This window comes from Coptis chinensis, chromosome 2 (assembly GCF_015680905.1).
Source record: "Coptis chinensis isolate HL-2020 chromosome 2, ASM1568090v1, whole genome shotgun sequence".
NCBI lineage: Eukaryota > Viridiplantae > Streptophyta > Magnoliopsida > Ranunculales > Ranunculaceae > Coptis > Coptis chinensis.
Window position 1 is genome coordinate 62,844,946 of NC_141457.1, and position 12,034 is coordinate 62,856,979.

The window sequence follows — 12,034 nt, forward strand, 5'->3', positions numbered from 1 at the left end:
TTGCTATTTTTACACTCACTTTCCACTTAGAGAAATTGACACTGCTCTGTGTCCTCTAATATATGATTTCTTCTCTTTATTCTTGGCTAGATCCGATGTGATATGTTTGTCATTTACAAGGATTAGTATAAACAGTTTGGACGAGACTCGCTTAACTACCTTTAGTTATGACAAAGAAATCACAGAGACGCGTCTTGTGCAAAGATGAAAGAGGTCGGTCAGGGCTTGATCAGTATTTTTGACTTCCGCCAAGGGCTTCCACTCACAAATTCATCGCCGATAGAAGGCATGGCAAGAGGGTGCACCCCTGTTGGTAAGAGATCTGTTTTTTGAATTTGTAAGAGATGTGACAATTTCTTTTAAGTTAAGTAGTGTCCGTGGTTGGAAGTTTAGGAATTAGGATTCACCCTTGATCATACCGAATGGTATTTTTAATTTTATGTTGCTATATAGATCGTGGTGTCTTTTAATCTTTTGGAATATGAACTGCCTTATGTGATTTAACAAGATTCTCTCTCTCTAGAATAAGTTTATTTTATTTTTGTTCATGATATGTTTGTTATTAGTTCACGATAGGCTTATTATAGTTTAGATGGTAATTCGAGACTAGTCATTATTAGTGCCTTGCATCACTCTTTTTATATGTCAAGAAATTGAATCCTATACATCCGCTCTACGGTTTTACAAATATAAATATGGAAGAGTAGCCGATATTTTACGAAAACCCCAAGAAATCGAAAGTGATTTCTATAGTTGATGTAGATGAATGTTAACAAATATAAAATTCCATCAAATGTATGCAAAACCAATTTAGAAATACGAGCACTTATAGTCAATGCAGGGTAATTTCCTGTTTGAGTAATCATCAAGTCCCGCTAAGCTATACTTAAAGAGCATTTAAATATTTTATCGGGCACCGAGAGTAATAGTTTATTTATAGTTGATACCATGTAGATTCCTTAATCCCGCTTTTAACTTAAAATGGAAGTTACTATAATGTGTAGGAGATGATTAGACGCACCTCCATATCATATTTATTCAGTCATTCAATGTACCAGTTGCAGTGATAAAGACTAAACAAAGTAAACATTGTTACTGTGTTACATCTATTTTCCAGTCCGAAACTTCATTATTATAGTTTTGTCCGTTGTTAATTGTCGGAGTGTTGCAAAAAAAATCTATTTTAGTCAATTTTGGTATATCATTGCAATCATAAGCAACTATCTTCACGAGTTGGTCTCGCTGATTTTCCTTTGCGTGCATTGCCTTCAAAGAGTAGACTTAAGTTATTGAATAAGACCGATGAAAAGCATCAAGGAAGTGATGCAGTGTTGAAAACTATTCTGTAAGTTCAGATTTTAATAACATGTTTTTTTCCAGATCTTAGGTCAACATGGTGCATGTAGGCTTTACTTCTATTTTGATTAGCACCATTTGATTAAGATAAATTACTGAATAGATCACTCTTTAGTTTTATACATGCATTTCTACTTTGGTTTACATTTCCTAGTTAATTTGCTTAGTTGTAACTAGTTACCGACTTTTCTTTTTCTAAGCATTTGAGTGCGCACATATTACAAGCATTGGGTCATTCAGGCCTTAAGAAAATCATTGGGCTGCTTGAGTTTTGAAAGGTTAATAACTAAAAGACGTCCTTCCAAATATTTGTAGAGAATCTGTTCATTGAGCCATTTTTCTCATTTGTGCTTCAACACAGGTTACGAAAATGCTAGTGGTGAATGGGGGGAACATCGTCAATACTTTACGGCTGAGAATATGGAAATTGGATCTCCTGTAAGTACAAATCCTTCCCTTATATATTCCATTATTCTATGTGTATTAACCGTGGGGATAAGGCTCTAAAATTTTGGGCGGGTCGACCAGTTTGCTTCCCCCCAACAAGAACACACTTAATAGAAAAAAGAGACTGGACCTATGATGCATGGATACGGGTACGAGTACAGACACGGATACAGGGTACGATACGGGATTTTTTAAAAATTAGGATACGGGTACGGCAGTCGGACACTCAAATGAAATGAATATACCATTTTATTAGTTGACAAGAATGGAGGAGAGGGATCAACCAGGTATGTTTCTTAGGGGGTTGTTATTGATGTGCCTATGAGGGATCATATATGTTTGCTTTTGAGACTTTGTTTGAAAGCGGTTGCAGTGGAAGCACATTGGTTAAATGAATCAATGTCGAACAAAGATGTTAAAGAGGGGAATGTGAGGTCTTTAAGTTTTAACTGTCCAGTCCTAGTTGAAGCTATGAATTGGTTAGCATCTCAACTTTCTGTATTGTATGGAGAAGCAAACGGGAGGTTCTTTGCTATTAACATGCGAAAGCATTGTGTATTGAATGTTGCATCTAGTGTATTGTTGTTTTCTTCAGAGAAGGAAAAGATAGGGTTTTGTAATACCGAAGTACACAGCTATTTTCTTTATGGCCTTAGTAGCCTTCTTTTATTTAGTTAAGAAGAGTTTAGTTAATTACCTCATCCATTGAGGCCCAATAGGGCCTTGCCCTTTGTCCAGTGATGTCATATAAATGGAAAGGAAAGGAAACTGGAAGTTCTTTGACATTGACTCATGAAACTAGGGAGGGGGTTGGGGGATGGCCATTTCTCCATACCATTGGTCTAACTGATTTGGCTGGCAAAAAGATCTAATTACGAGTTCATTGTAAATATTTAAGTCAACTAACAAGTTCTCCTCTATACAGGTGGTTCTCAATTGACTAGTGTCGCAAAATAACGTGGTGCCCATTTGAATTGGCAACTTCGACAATGTTGCATGTTATAGAACAAAGTTGAGCCTTGTAATGTAATTGAATATCAAGAACAGCTAATGGACATTCTTAAAATCAGCAAGGTCTGTGTTATGTACTACATCTGTTTCATGGTCTACTTTATAAATGTGTTAGAAGACAAACTTACCAACTGCATTATACTAAACCTTAATAATTGCACAATTTAATATCTCTATTATCATATTATCATATTTGTTACTGTTCTAGTAGTGAGCTGCCTCCTATTGTTTTGGTTCATGGAATTTTTGGATTCGGTAAAAGGTGCCTTGTAATCTTTATATTTTGTTTGGGATTTTCACTGTTTTTCGTTTTATTATTGATTGGTAAAGGGTGCATGTGAAATGACCCAGAAATTAAAATATCAATTTTTTTTTTTTAAAATAAATTGCTCTGCCACGGTTCATATCCGTCGCAAAAGTACTTTCTCCCACGGTCTTTCACCGTAGAAACTATCTTCTTCCACAGACTATAACCGTCGGTACAACTAATCGTTCCCCATGGATTACAACCGTGGGAAATACTGATCTTTTCCGACGGCTTTTCCTACAGTTTTAGGCTGTGGCAATACCGACGGCAATTACCGTTGCAAAGACCGTCGCTATTGGTGGGCTTTCCCGATGGTCATCACTGTCGGCAGACCATTTCAGACGCACAAAAAGCCCACGGTCTTCCGACGGTCCAAAACCGTGGGAAAAGCCTGTTTTCCCACGGTTTTGGACCGTGGGCAAAAACCTGTTTTCTTGTAGTGAGTATATTGCAGCCACTGAATGTTGCAAAGAGTTGCTATGGATGAAGAGGTTCTTCGACAAACTAGGGCTAAAGCAGAAACAGTTTGTAGTTCTATGTGACAGTCAGAGTGCCATCTATTTGAGCAAGAATCCGAATTTTCATTCTAGATCCAAACACATACACGTGTGTTATCATTGGATTAGAGAAGTACTCGAAGACAAACATTTGTGTATCGAGAAGATCCATACCGACAAGAACGGATCGGATATGATGACCAAAGTCTTACCGAAAGGTAAGTTTGATGTTTGTTGTGCTATTGCCAGAATGGCAGCACACTCCTCCTGTTAATTTGGAAATTGCATGGAGGTAGCCCACCTCACTGTTCGGAAGGGGGAGATTGTTGGCTTTATCCCTCACATGAGGAGAGAGAAAAGGAGTTCATTTTGTGTGGAAATGTTTGAGCGCGACCCACGCTCAGATTGGTCTTGACCTAAGCGTGACTCGCGCTCATGCCTTGATGAATCGCCTGACGAGTGAGCGCACCCTGCGCTCGACTTAGCCTTATCGCGAGCGCAACCCGCGCCCATGCCTATTTTGGAAGGATTCTATTTTTTCGGAACCGCGAGTTTGGCACTATATGTTTGGGTTTTTGGCAAAACCAAACACACGAGAGGTAGCACAAAAGTCAGAGAAAACCCAATCTTGAAAGCTATCAAGATTGAGAGATAACCTTTACAGAGATACAACCCTGTAAAGAGATAAGAGTGATCTAGTAAGGTGAGAGACTGAAAGGAGAGATTGTAATCTTCCTTCCCACTTTATAAAGAACTAGCTCTTGTGGAAGTAGGCACCATTGGCCGAACCACGGTATATCTTTGTGTTGTGGTATGCGTTTAATTCTACTTTACATTATTATCTGTTATTAATAGTTGTTTAGCGAGTTGGGCATGTTAGTATAGGTTGTAGTTGATATTTAGAATTTGTTTGGAGTTGAATTGTGTTCAAATACAAGTTATCTGTGTAGTGGGGGAATCAATTGGTATTGGTATAAACCCCAACAGCATGCATGAAGAAGACTGCAAGTAAAATAATGAAGAAAGGTGACGAATTACCTGTTTATGGACAAAATATGACTCACATTTATTTTCTTTTGATATGCTCCCAGCTCCCCTCGCTTTAGTGTTTTTCTAAACATTCTTAGTCTAAAAGTGGTTTATTACATAGTATTATAAATATACCTAAAGAATTGCATATTTGAGAGTATATTCTACTTGAATCAAAATGTACTTTCTAGACAACTCAACCTAGAGATGTTAGAACAAAATAATGCATTAAGGTGCACTAAATCTTGATTACGATTTAACCCATATATTATCTTAATTTCTAGATAATCCTAATGCTAATTTAATGACTGAGTCCACCTTAATGCACTATAATATTCTGACAAGTAGTCCATCAGTAAGACAACATCTAGTGTATAATAGTTGATCTAGCTTGTTGAAGGCATTACAGAGTAACAACTAGGAGAGCTCTTCACTGTGTTATCATTCAACTCTGTGTGTCTCTCTCTATCTAGATTATATGACACCTTGAAATAGTATTATGTCAATACTATAACATAGACTTGCAACAAAGTCTTGATTACTAGTTGTCCTGCTTAATGGTAAACTCTGTATTTAACTTGTAAATCTGTTTCAGTTTGAGCCCTCTATATTGTAATTTTTCTCAGAAGTGGAGAAGTTTTGATAGATTTGCCATATTGCAATTCTCTCTCGAAATGATTGTTCCTGTTTTTCCATTCAGCTAGCCAATGCATATGTCTGATTATATATCCTCCTACTGCTTCTTGAACTATCAACAAAACGATCTTTGTGCAAACCAATCTATTTGATTATGTAAATTCAATGTTTGCTATAGATGGCGATATCTATTGTCTACACCAACAGCTGGATGACCTCATGGACAGTGGCGGAGCCACATGGGAGTTACTTGGGGAACGTACCCCAGGTGAACTTGGAAGAATATCTGAAGTATACTTACCTAAGGTACCAATATCTCTAAATGTAGCCATAAAATCTTCCCATATCTCTACTAGTAGTATCTCCTATAACTAACATGGACTCTTAAACTCTTAAATTCATCCGAGTATTTTTCTCATGCATAATACCCCCTAATGAATAATTAAATCAAGCACCTAAATACTATTAAGAATGACTATTTGGTCTTTTTACACCCATATAAATTCATAGTACCCATATTGTCATTCAATTAAAGTGTTGCTTAACATTGTTTAGTATGGGTAATCGGTCATGTGGTGGTTAATTAAAAAACCAAATCCACGCTGTTTTGAATTGTACGCTCACACAAATAAATGCCCACTTCATATTAATTAGGTGTATTTAATTACCATAAATACACATAGTCCTTTCTCTTGCCGTCTCCCTCTCAATCTCTTTCCGTCTCCCACTTTCTTTTGCCAAAAATAAAAGATAACAAAATGAAAAAAAATCATATTTTCTCCTGCTTCTTGAAGTTTAATTTGTCCAAGGGTTTTGATTTTAATTCAACATCAACGATTATTCTCCTGAGGAAAGGTTAGTTTGATGCTCAATTCGATCCTTGAGAGGTTTTGAGTTTTGTGAGGTTTCATTGTTGGGGTTTGTTTTTTTTTTTTTCATGTTTTTGTCAGTGGGTTTTGTTGAATTTCTTGAAAATTCAATACTTAATTTTCATCTATTTGTCTCGTTGAAACCCCCAAGCTTTCTGAAAATTTTATTTTCGATTTATTGTTTGATTTGTTTCATTGCAGAATTATGTCAATTCATTCTAGCCTTTAACTCCCTGATTTGGTTGAAAGGTGAAACTTTTCAATTTGTTTGGAGTTCGTCACTTATGATTTATGTATTTTTTTATGAAATATTCTGAAATTGAAGTTTGGATTGTTTTGATGAAATAGAAATGGCATGTCAAGAATTCAAGAGAATTGGGGAGTGGTTAGGTTGGCTAGAGCAACCTCATGTCAACACGAGTCAAGTGTTCAAACCTTTCGTTCTCGGTCTCGCCATTAAGACCTTAAGACCTTGGACATGGTTGGGATTCAATAATTAAAACCTTTGCCCAAAAGAGAAACTCAAAGGTTTATCCCAATTAAGTGAAAAAAAGTTCAATTGCCACTTGAGCTTTTGATTTTATATGCTCTAATATTTGAGCAATATTTCCAGGTATGTCTCTTTCCATGCTCCAATTTCTTCCCCAAATTGGTAACATTTGCTCCATGTTCTTGACCCCCCATTGTTTCATTTCATATTTTTTCAGAAATTTTGATTCTATTTGTTGGCCTTACTCTCAAAACGTTTACTGTCTAAGGTACGAAGTCCCTAGCTTGATCTTTAGCCATGACATTTTTATTTATTATTTTGTTTATATATTTATTTCAATAACGCACGTTGTTGACAACTATTTAGTTCTCCTGTGTTGTGTTTTCGTGTCTTTTGTGATTATCTTTTTAGGATCCAAGTGTGTTAAGTTTTGATCAAAATACAAATGCAATGAGGCAATTAGAGCGTTGCATTATCTTATGCCTATATGTTAAAATTGAAGTTTGACGTGAAGAACAAATGGCTAATAAGTAATAACCAAGTATTTTGGCCAAACAGGGCTGCTTTTATAGCCAACGGCTAGGATTCAATTTAAGGTGGTATAATTCAAGGGTCAAGAGGCGCTGCAGTGCACAATTAGAAAATTAAAAACAGTTAATTAGCACTATTAGAATTACTAAGAGAGTAAATGACTTTTAACGATTGGTGTCCTCTCTATTGAACTTCTTCATCGAAAATTCAAAACAAATAAAACTCACAAAAACGCTTTGCTTGGTCTGCCACTCTTAGTTCTCAAATATAGAAATAAAGCCTTACTTCTCCCCATTAAAATTGTGTGTCATACAACGATGGATTTCGCCAGCCAATTCCTAATTTCTCGAACGTTCAAATTTATTCATTCCTCACTTTCAGTCTTCAGCACCTACGGTAAAGCTTATTTGATTTGATTCATTTGCTAGATGGATAGCGTGCTCTTATATATTCAAGTATTGAACAATAAGAGGTGTTGGAACAAGCAGCCATTTGGTTGACGGATGAAGCTAAGAAATTTGATATTCCATTTCAATTCAATCATGGAGTAAGCAAATTAGAGAACCTAGACTCCGCCATTTGAATAGGGACATCATTTAATTTTTAGTATTCTAATTAATACCTCACTGATTTGATTTTTGTTCTTTCTCCTATCTTTGTTTTTTGGTTAGATTGCAAGTTTTGTAAACCATTTAATCAACTCTGGGTTCGTGGCATGTAGAGGGTGAATGTTTTTTTTTTGAAGCGATCAAACTAGTTGGGTAAGTCTCATATTTTTAGTTTAACCCTTAATTAAGGAATACCAAAGTTTTGCAATTCTACAAAGCTTTTGGTAATTGGTATATAAGGATTTTGGATATTTGCAGTCATAGAAGTTGCACTCTTCACTTAGTATTCCCGTTTCACTTGAATGTTACAGTTCCATTAACTAGCAAACACCTTAAACAAAGATGGATGTTGATCAAGCTTAGAAGAGTAGTGTATTGCTTTTGCAGGTATCAAATATATAAAAGGTTGTTGCATATAAGAAGGATGTTGCCATTGATTAGGATATCTTCATTGGTGAATGATGATAATAGATTCATAAAGTTGAGTTTTAGATACAATGTTCTACTGCTACCCACTAATCATTAACATATCTTTGCAAAATTATCCTCTCAACTAATAGTGGGAGAAGATTAGCTTTTCTAATAGTGGGATTGTCAATTGCTAGAGGAGTGGTGTTGTTTTTGGGGTTGTTGATGCTGCTTTCTCTTTGCTGCAGGGGTCTCGACTCTCGACAACAGTACTAGAAATGATGGTGGTGACTGCTAAGGGTGGATTTGAAGGGGTGTTGCGACTAATGCAATAGCAAAACTACATAACGGTTAGATATATTTATGTTTTACATATTTCAAATTTGTTTAATGAGACAGTTAATTTTCTTAGTTTTTGTTGGCGAGACAAGAACTGAAATCTCTAATTGTTCTTCTTATAATTATGTTGTGGTTTCAATATTTTGGTTTGGTTTGTTTCTTTTTTTGTACTCCCACCACCAAACTCAAGTTGCCAAAGGAAGCCCCATCAGTTCTTGAGTTTTGCAGTCTTGATGTGGCAACTAAAAAATAGGACGGCCTTCTTATTGCTCAATCTTAACACACTAAAGCCAATTGCAGGTGCAATTTTTCTTTCCATAGGTTGTCAAGACATCCCACCACCACCACACACACACACTCAACAACCACCACCACCAACAATTTTTACCAGTTCCGACATGCCTGCCAAGTTCTTTGTAAATTAGATATAGCCTCGGAAAACCAAGACCCAACTGCTATGAGAACTTTATATAAGGTGTGGAAACAAGGGCAAATAGAAAAATATCATTTAGAAGGGCTGAACCAGATTGATTAACAAGTATTAGTTTATTATTGGATTAGAATTCTTAGACAACTTCAACTCATCTATAACTCAGCTTTGGTACAAACTTAATGCACATAAGTTTTTTACTAAAAGACCAGTTTTGTACTAAATGTAAACTCATCAATTTTTTTTTCCCTCTTTTGATGGATCTGTAAATTTATGTATTGGTGTGCCTCACTATACGTTTGGTGTTATGCCTGATCGAGTGTGAAAGGACCTTAGTGATTTGTTGTATTGCTACAAGCTTGGTCACTAAGGTGCAGTGATTTGTTGTATTGCTAAAAGGAGCAGTGGGCAACATTTTAGGATATAGTACTATTGTTTGAGCTTAAGGTGCATTAGGGTTATATTAGGTTTGAAGCACGATATTTTTTGCATCCAATATTTCTGCTAACTTTTATATCTATTTTCATCGTGAATGCTACACGTTGCACATGAGTTCTAAGGTTGTAGTAGTTGGTTATACAATATTTTTCTCGGAGAATGGATATCCAGAGGAATAACAACTATGCACCTGACAATGGTCAAGTTGGTCCCACACATCTAATGAAGGTTTTGGTGGAAAAGATTGTTGTATGCAAATAAAAGAAAACAATAGAAGACAAGGACAGAATAACAGGTAATAACCAAGGCACGGATTAGGCTGTCCTTAAGGAAATATTTCGCCCCTTCCAATGGTGCAGAAAGGCTATTCACGAGTTCTGTTTCTCTGGTCTGGATTGGATGGATACTCGAGTTCTATCTCTCTTTCTATTTCGATTGGATACCCTGCCCGAGCCCGAGCTTAACTCGGTGCGGGCGGGCGCGTGTGTAGCTTTGGGTGAGTCCTCCCTCCTAACACAAAAGCCTTTGTACCCTAAGGGCACGCCCTTATGGTAGATGAATTCCTCATATACCTCACTTGCTAGTGGTGGTTCACCAATGTGGGACTAAACACAATGCACTAAAGTGGAGAGAACACACATAGTTCATCTCCTCCACTTTGTACACACACACAAGTATTTTGAAATACTCTTGGAGATTCCAACAAAGATTTAAGATGACATACAATAAGACACAAGGGAGTCACCAAGCACCTTGCTAGTATGGTCAATACGCTCACTCATTTTATTTTTAATTATTAAAAGAAACTTTTATTCCTTAATCCCCTTTTAATTTTTATCCCCTGTGAAGGAGGAATCAAACCTAAGACCTTGGGCCTAACCTCCCAAGTCTTAAGCAGTAGACCACTAGAAACCTTCTAGCTCTGTTGTTGCGAGTTAAACATTGTTGTTTAGTGATGAGTTATAGATGAGTTAGAGATGCTTTACTGAATTCAACATTATATTTGTGAGTGGCTCATCTTGGTGAACGCCTAAATTATGGATGCGTGGCGAAGAGAAAGACTGCTTTCTCAATCAAATGAGATAGCCTGTGGAAAACCATTCCAATATTAACATCATGTTTGGTGCTGAATCTGCCAAGCATACGGTCCAACACACAGAATATTTGGACAGTGTTAGTGTACCACACCGCCTTTGGGCACTAAATGGTTGCATAGGAATCTCAGTTATATATCTCACCCTTTTTATCGTGTTCCTCGACGTCTCATCATCAACAACTTAGCTTATAAACTATGCACATCAATTGACAATTTATCTATGTTCATCATGTTATTTCTGCAGGTGTACTAATGCAATATCATTTGCTTTTGAGAATTTACCATGTCATATACTAAACGTTCATTTAGTCCTGCAAGGCGATAAAGATGCTACACTGGATGAGACCATTGACTACATCAATTATTTGCAGCTTCAAGCTAAGGTTGGCTTTTATTAATTATTTACCTTTATTCTAAGCTAAGGTTGGGCAGCGACACATGTAAAGTTCAGTATTGCTGATTTTTTTATTGCATTAACAAGCTGCTTTTGGTACTTCTCAAATTCCATGGAGCTGAGAATATCATTGTAAGCCTGTAAGATATATATTATGATCATTTTCTTGACCAGATTGTTATTTTTCTTTTCATGTTGTTTGTGTGATTTTATGAATAGTAAGGGTTTAAATAAGAGTATGATGGTGGATATATGCATCAAGCTCTAACAATCTTATGACCATGTACCATGTACAACTTGCTTAATTATGTACAACTATGTATAGTCTTTATTCTAACCATTTACTAATAACAATGAAGGAAGCTTTGCCTGAGGGGTTTAAAGATAGAATCGGTGAAAGAGGGGAAGTTCATGTAGACTGGGTTCAAGAAGAACTTATCCTGAGTCACCCTTTAGTGGGTTGTTTTGTGAGTCATTGTGGCTTTGTGTCTATGTGGGAATCCTTGGTGAACACTTGCCAGATAATTTTGGTGCCCCATGCTGGGGATCAATTTGTAAATGCCAAGTTTATGACTAGAGAACTAAAGGTGGTTGTGGACGTAGATGGGAGGGAGTAACTGAGGATCGAAAGATGGTTGGTTTACAAAGGAGAGTATGTGCAAAACAGTGAAGTTGGTGATGCATCGAGGGAGTGAAGTTGGTGAAGAAGTCAGGGCCAACCACCACAAGTGGAAAGATTTCCTTTTAAGTGAAGGGCTTGAGTCATCACATATCTTGGCAATTTCTTCATCAAGTTGCAATGATGTATAGCCCAACAAGAAAGTGTACATAAGCCTTCTCCTACTGTTGCCTGTAATATTTTGCAACTTCTAATTATATGTCAATTAGGAATTCTGTACACGATGTTTTAATTTGCAGATCTCCTTTTTTAAAAAAATATAAGAAACTTACTCATTGAGCAATGAGAAATTTGTTTTTCATACATATTGAAACCAAAAAAGGCTGACTATAATCTGGATAATTAGTCATTAAATAATATAGATAACGGCATATTGTCGAATGGTGATAATTTTTGAATTTATCTTATTATCTGATTCGTGCTCATGGAACGTGCCCAAAAGGCTAGTAAAGGTAATCATCACGACATC

General features: G+C 36.4%; 3 long non-coding RNA genes across 4 annotated transcripts; all 3 read left to right on the forward strand.

Annotated features, from left to right (window-relative positions):
* The first annotated feature begins 1,717 nt into the window (after positions 1-1,717).
* On the forward strand, positions 1,718-2,945 carry LOC147517061 (uncharacterized). The gene is made up of 2 exons (XR_015213793.1): positions 1,718-1,794; positions 2,729-2,945. It is a non-coding gene; the product is annotated as an uncharacterized LOC147517061 (long non-coding RNA).
* Positions 2,946-5,972: 3,027 nt separating this feature from the next.
* LOC147517062 (uncharacterized) lies at positions 5,973-6,788 on the forward strand. The gene is made up of 3 exons (XR_015213796.1): positions 5,973-6,138; positions 6,354-6,401; positions 6,501-6,788. It is a non-coding gene; the product is annotated as an uncharacterized LOC147517062 (long non-coding RNA).
* A 483-nt stretch (positions 6,789-7,271) lies between these two features.
* LOC147517063 (uncharacterized) lies at positions 7,272-11,870 on the forward strand. 2 transcript variants are annotated; one of them, XR_015213795.1, is made up of 4 exons: positions 7,272-7,720; positions 7,845-8,539; positions 10,737-10,875; positions 11,246-11,870. It is a non-coding gene; the product is annotated as an uncharacterized LOC147517063 (long non-coding RNA). The 2 variants fall into 2 exon arrangements; XR_015213794.1 differs by having other exon boundaries at positions 7,327-8,539.
* The last annotated feature ends 164 nt before the right edge of the window (positions 11,871-12,034 follow it).